Below are 7,943 nucleotides of genomic sequence, written 5' to 3'. Positions count from 1 at the left end.
GGCAAGAAAAAGGCCACCGGTTTAAATGGATGAAATGACACTTACTGGCAGGTTGTCAAAAAAGAACACTAAAGGGGCATGTAGCAAGTGTGGGAGCAAAGGACTTAATGTGAGGATAAGCAAGGGTCAGAGTGGGGAGGGTGAACAAGCATAGTGGGATGTTTGTTTATGCATGTACTTTGAATATGGAATGTTTGTTTATATATGTACTTTGAACATGTTGGTTGTCTTTTGTTTGGTACTTTTGAACCTAGAATGCAGTATATGTAGTTTATGTAATGTATTTTGAACATCTAGGTATGCAGTTAATGAATCTAATTTATCGATGTATTTTGAATAGGTGGTTTTGTCTTTTGTTTATGTATGTATTTGATCCACTAGGTTATGTAGGATTTTGGTTGTCTTTTGTTTATGTAATGTATTTTGAACATGTGGGAAAATGTATGTTGGGTAAAATGTTTTAGGTTATTGTAACACCTCGTAAAAACGTGTGCAAGACACGTGTCCTAAACTCTAAACATGTAAAAGTTTGAGTTTGAAGGACTAAAATTGTCAAACGATGAAAATATGTATGCGAAGGGACTAAAAGTGTCAACATGCTAAACTTTTGCCTCTGAATGACCTTACACAATGTTCCTATTCTTTAATGAGTAAATTATCAAACGTCAGAAACCATTTATGAAAGAAATCGAAAGATTTTGAAACACTGGGGTTAAACGTGTCAACATGTTAATTCTTATCTCTGAGTGACCTTTTAACGAACCCGAGGCTTCGTAATGGTTGATTATACTCTCAAGAATACCTAATGATGAATTCACAAGGTCTCGATACCTTTATATGATTAAATCCGCAAATTCCAAGAAGAAGGGTAGAAAGTGTCAATATGATAATTCTACTCCCGGGAGACCGTTTTAACGAATTCGGAACTTAGCGGTACTTAATTTTATTCCCAAGAACAATTGGAACCTGAATTGATGGGCCCCTAGTGCTGGAAATGTGAAAAATGGAAGTTATGAAAGTGCAGGGACCAAACTTGTAAATAAAAACAAAAGTTTTGGTTTGGACATCACAGGCGAGTCGCGACAGGATCACCTGCACCTGTCGCGACTCGCGGGAACACCAATTTCCAGCAGTAACTGGCAGCTGCCAGCATGCAGCCTTGCTCCCCACACAAACCTGTTCTGCAGCTTGAATTCGAAACCAGCAATCTGTTAACGGTTTTTAAAAACCTCTAGGACACATGGAGACATCTTAAACCCTCCTAGAACACTTGGAATGATCATAATTCAGCTCCTTCAACTATAAAAAGGACCTTGATCAGCCACACTTCCTTGCTTACTTCAAATTTTCACTCTATCTCACTAGTTCAAGCTTTCTTGAGCTTTCTTGGAGATTCCTGATCAAAGAAGGCTCCTTCTAGTTTAAAGATTAAAGCTAGGACCCTTTGTAAGTGTCCTTGGCCCCCTTCAGTTTTGTTAATTAAAAACCGAAAAGTCAAAGTTGCCGCAAAATAGCTTTGACCTTACCTAAATGGTCCAGCCATTATTCGAGGCGAATATGGCTACGTGATCATAATTAGGTAGGTGTTAATCTCTCAAAAGGGCACCTCCTAATTATCACGTTTACTTAGTTAATTGTCGGGTCAAAGGAATTAATTAAAAAGTCAAACTAGTCAGATTTTTGAATAAAAACATAATCTGATAATGTAGAGGATATAAATCATGTTTTGTCACTTAAATAACTTGGTAAATATTATTAGAACATGTCTAAGCATGTTCAACCCGACAATTCTGAGTTTAGGGTCGGTTCGTAACCGAAAGTCACAAAAGCTTAACTTTTGCTTTGACTTTAAGTTCTGACCCGATTAAACTTAAATCTTTTATGTTTTAAGCTTCCATTAGGACCATATAATGTTGTAGTATAACCCTCTAAGGTTTACCTTGTCACTTTATATTTTGAATTATATGCAAGTTTCCGTTATTATGCTTTTAGTTGACCATTATGCCCTTATAATCAAAAATTGAGATTTCTGAATATATGGTCATACAAATAACTTTGTTACTGATATATAAACTTGTCTGAATTAATTTGACATTAGTTTCTGGTCTCAAAATGATGTTATGCAAGATATCATAAAATGAGCTTTTATAAAGACCAAATTACGCTTTTAGGCATAAATCATGTTTAGAACACAAATTTGACTAAAAACTCATAACCTATTGTTATGATATTATTTTTAGGGATTTTTGGAATGTTGGGTCAGATTATATACTGACCATAACTTAGAGTTCTTGTATAAATTCCATAACTGACGATAATGCCCTTTTTGCTAATAAATTGTGATTTATATATGATTAACATGCCAAACCTTTTTCTACTGATTTAATATGAAAAATAAAATATTTTAAACATCCAAGGTTGTTCAAAATCTCAGAATCACATAAACATCACAAATATCGTCAATTATCGACTTTTGCGCTAATTAGGTGCATAGTATGGTTTAAAAACCATATTTAGCACCCAAGACTTGTTACATACTGAATTTATAGATAATTTTTAATATTTTTATAGTAGTTATAAGTCATGAAGTCAGACTTCCAATTATGTCCTTAAAAGCATATGTGAAATGACCAAATACCCTTTCGGGGCATAGTTTGGCCATAAATGGTAAACCACACATATGTATGATATCCTACTATTATAACATCATAAAATAAATATTTTTACGGAATGTTTAAGACCAGAACATCAGTTTACTTTAAAACCTATTTATAAATCTTAAAATGACCAAAATGCCCTTACGGGACTTAATTCGGTTTTAAATACTTTTTGGGCATATATGTTAACATCCTACTGATGTCTTAACATATTTTAAGCATAATAACATATGTGACTTGTATATGGTTCATTAGGTTACCCATTATGCATTTATGCGTTCGGTTCGGTTTATGTAACCAGATTACATGAATTAGCCGAAATGGGTTTAACCTTATCATTTATACTTCAAAATCCAGAATGTGTTTAGCTTACCCATATTATACAAGTATTTAAACTTGTCGGGTCTAAATCACATTCTATTCCGGTCTCTGCTTAATCTAGCGTTTCGAACCGTAAAGTATCTTTCAAACTAACCGGTCTAAGTCTTTGACTTAAATAAAGACCCGTTAGTATCCTAATAGGTTAATAAACCGTCTATACAGATTAAGTAGCTTCGGTAGAAGGTATTTGCATAAGGTCTTAGGAATTATACGGCTGAGTAGAATATTTGCACATCTAGCTCAGGTAAGTACTTTTAACTTATTTTCCCTTATACTGGCTTGGGATACAGTATAATAATAATACCGCTTGGTCGGGTATGGAATCATTTAATCAGATTGTGATTAATAAATTGCATAACTCGTTTTAATCTGTTTTGTTTGATAACATAAACACTGGGGGTTAATACGACCGTGTCCTGGATATCCTCGGCTCATTTCTTTTGAAAATGGCCACGACATATGAACGGGGTGTAGGCATACACCTGACATATGCAAATGCTAAATAACCCACATGTTGGGGATAACTCCTTTGTGGGTTTTATAGTGGTGAGTCGGTTAATCATGACCGACTTCCAAACCGGCCCCATATGTATGACAAACATGTAAATGTGTATACAAGATCTTATTAAAGATTGTCCCAAGTTATAAATGGTTTTGTGCCTTGTGCGCCTAAATCAATTTTCATAAACTCTTTTCAAATGAGTCGGTTAATTGTATTTACCAATGAAAACTGACGTATTTTCCAAAGACTAAGTGACAGGTACCTCTCGAAATTAGGTCGGAGCTACTTGGTGTCAAATAAGAGGAGCTTGCAAATCCTTAGATGCCTGAAGTCTGTTATTTCAGTTTTCTTATATTTGTTTTTATGATCCGCCCGTGGTTCTCTAATACAACCAGTCTGTATATTCTTTTATTTCGGACACTCGGACATTATGGTTTGTAATAGTAATTATCTACCAAGACTTCCGATGTGTTATAATATTGTGTTAATTGACTATGAAGATATCAACTACGTCACAATACTCCCCACCGGGCCCACCGGTAATATGTGGAAATATCGGGGTGTGACAGTTATGCAGGATTCTTGTTTGATTGTGGTTTTGGGCAGAAACCGAACCATTAGGTGGTAGTTGGTTTTGGGTAATAATGCAAATTTGTAGGATTTTGCATGATATGCAGCATTCTGGCTCATTGGGTGGTTTATCAATGTCAATTGTATTTAGCCACACTGGTTAATATGGTTATTAGGTGTTTTTGGACACTCTGGTGCAGTACTTGGTTTAGGGCAATAAGGCAAATTAGCCAAATCGGTCAGTCTGGTCATTAGGTGTTTTTGGTCAATCTGATGCAGTGATTTGTTTTTGGCCAAATGGGCCAATCTGGCCAGATGACTCAATGTGGAATTTTTGCTCAATGTCAAATGGGACACACATGTTGCTCAATGTAGAATTATATGTCAAATGGGTCACACATGTTAAATGTCAAATTGTTGCTCAATGTCAAAAATGTGCATAACTAAACTAACATTACATAGATTCTAAACATGTGCATGTTTGCACTTGCATTTAAACTTAACCATCAATACATACATACTAAGATTCTAGTTATACATTTAAACGAAAACAACATTACAGACATTATAAAAGCTATCCAACTCAAAACCAAAAATCTTCTTCAATTTACTTGCATTAGCTTCACTCTCTTTGAGTTTGTCTTCAAGCAACCTGTTTGCAGCTTGAAGGTTGTTCTTAGCCCTAAGAAAACCCGGGATGATGTCCATGCATCTTTGACACATTTTATGATCGAACGAACCAATGAATACACATTTTGAACCTTAATATATAACCACAAACAATTTAGATCAACAATTTCAAGAACGCCATTCAGATTGGGACTAATTGTCACACCCCAACCGATGGCGGAATCATCGGGGCGCGGCACTGAGCGAAACAGATTGTCCAGAAGTTTCCACAACAACTATTATATAAATTTAGTTTAAATGACACGTCCCATACCGTGTCCTAAATAAATAACAAGTTATCACAGAAAGCAACAAGACAAGTAATTCCGTTCCGACAACTCAGATTTAATTATTACAGACAAATGTTTATTGTTTCTAGACTCCCTAGCCTTGATTTCATCACCATGCACCTAAGCATCCTAGCAACTTAAGCACCTGTCACATACGTTAAAATAAAGTCAATACATATAATGTAAAGGTGAGCATACAAGTTTGATAGTAGCATATAGACTTTGAATAGTTTACGCATAACCAGCACGTACACAGATAGCAATGATGCATGTAAATTATCGACATGGACCTATCAATACCAGTGACTGCGGGTTGACTGTCCGAGACAGTTCGCAATACATGATCACCACCGTAAATCATGCAAGTAGATTGTCCTTAACAACCCCCGGGTAAACGGGTGCTGAGTCCAAACTATAGTACTATGTTGCTAAGGCAGGTAGACAGCTTTCCACGTGTAAACATAATAACGAGCATACATTTAATCATGTAATACATGCAATCGGTTAGCGTTCAAATAGTGTGTATAGTGTGTTCGATGTGATTTTGATAAGTAACGTATGTAACACCCAAAAGTGCTAAAGCAAAAAGGGTTCGAGTATACTCACAGTGATTGATTATGGATTGAAGGGAGCGCTGAGAGTAGGGTTAGCCTGAATAGTTTGATAGCACAACAATGAGTAACGTGGAAAGTAAACAAGTGGGAATAGATCGAATAGGCTGGTCGATCAAACGGCAGGTTCGATCGGACGGCCTGTTCGATCGGCTGGTATATCCGATTGGACAGTCCCGTTCGATCGGCCGGTTGGCTCGATCGGCTGGACCATTCGAGTGGATTGTTTCTTCCTCTGGTGTGTTTGTGCTTGAGGATTTGAACTTTTGAAGTTTTCGTTGCAGCATTTGAGAACACTGAAGTGTTCCTACCTTTCAAGTAGATCGATCGAGCGGTTCGCTCGATCGGCTAGCTCACTCGATCGGCTAGCTCACTCGGTCGGCTAGGAATTTCAGAAGTGGTCCTCAACTGAATGTCACTCGATCGAACAGTCTGTTCGATCGGCTGGCATTCCCTACTACGAACGAGTTGTGAAAACGATTAAGTGTTGAAGCATAGTATCTCATGATCCGAACAGTAATGTTTACCAATCGAGTGACATGTTCGATCGAACACTACTTCGTCAATACTATTCCTCATGAAATTTCAAAAGTGTGGGACCATGTGCTAGCCGATCGGCTGGCCCGGTCGATCGGCTGGCATGTCCGATCGGCTGGGCTGTTTGAACAGCCTAGCCGTTCGGCCAGCATTTCTGACCTGGTCGGCCTTTCGTCTAACACTTGGCTGTTTGTTTATTTGTCATTCTTTCAAGGTATCTTGACAACGTGTTGAACTATGCTAACCTTCGTTCCTACCTGTTCCCTTGGCTCGAACAGGAATCACCCAAGTCCGGCCGGTGAACGGTTCGGAATGTCGGTTTAGAGTTGAACCCGAAATCAGTGAACCTTGTTCATAGAACCCAAATCTTGAACCTTGTAACTATTTGAATGATTAGTTAGCCGGTTCAAGCTCCGTTTCTATTGATGGGAGGCATTGAGTGTAAAAGAGTTGAAAGAAAGTTGGAAACCCTTCTTTCAATCCCTCACACCATGAAAATGTTCAGATCTATGATAGATCTTAACTTGTTTATGTGGAAATCGGGTGGATCTAAGCTATTCATGGTTGAATGATGTCAAAGTTTGATGTTCTTCAAGAACACCATGATGACATCACCCAAGAACACTTAGATCTTGGTGATTTCACGGTTAGAATCCAAGTTTTGAAAGATAGAAAGGTGTAGAATCAAGTAATGATCAAAAAAGTACAAGATTTAGAGTGAAAACTTACCGGGATTGAGAGAAATCTGAGAAAAGGTGAAGAAGATAACTGGTTCGGTCAGAGCTTTCCAAAAGTGGAAAGTATGACAATGACAGCCCTATTTATAGGCTTCCAAAAGAGGAAAGTGGCAGCCGATCGGCTGGGAGCTCCGATCGAGTGGGCTGCTCGATCGGCTGGCAAGGTGCTAGCCGATCGGCTGGCCTGTTCGATCAGGATGCTTCCTGTTCGATCCGCCACGCACTTCGAGTATTTTGCGACGATTTTCGACGTTTCGATTTCGATGGACGAGGATACGGATACGATAGAGTTCCCTAGTCAAATTACTTTTTAATCCCAACTACTATATCTAACATACAATCTCCTAGAAGTCACGTTTCGATGTCGGTTTCGATTGAGTTCGATTGTTTTTCGAGTTTCGATTCGATTTTCGATTGATTCGCTTGAATACCACACCAAACATAAAGTAAACACGCACAAGTAACACATAAGGCACACACACACGTATAACAATACCATAATTTGCATAATTCGAGTCTCGAGTTCGATTGATCGTTAGATCGGTTTCATTACTGATTAGGTTAACTTTATCGCATTGTTACTTCCTATCATTCACAGTCGTAGATCGGTTCTCTTTAAAACACATTCGATTACCTCGATTCTTGCTGATTACAACACTTACTCCACATAATACAACTAAACTATAAAATCGACTATCTACAGTCAAAGAAAGTCAAAGTTGACTTGGACTTTGAATTTGATTTTGACATTCGAAAACACGGGGTGTTACAACCTCCCCTTGTTTAGGGAATTTCGTCCCGAAATTAGGCTCGAAGGCTACACAACACCGTGATTTACCAATTTGATGCTTCAGATCTATATATTTAAACAACTGCGGGTACTTGGCCTTCATGTCGCTTTTGAGTTCCCAAGTGAACTCCGCGCCTCGTTTGCCTTCCCATCGGACCTTCACGATCGGGATGCGAGAGCGCCTGAGTTGCTTGGTTTG

This window comes from Helianthus annuus, chromosome 13 (genome assembly GCF_002127325.2).
Source record: "Helianthus annuus cultivar XRQ/B chromosome 13, HanXRQr2.0-SUNRISE, whole genome shotgun sequence".
Classification (NCBI taxonomy): domain Eukaryota; kingdom Viridiplantae; phylum Streptophyta; class Magnoliopsida; order Asterales; family Asteraceae; genus Helianthus; species Helianthus annuus.
Note: the sequence above shows the minus strand (reverse complement) of the source record.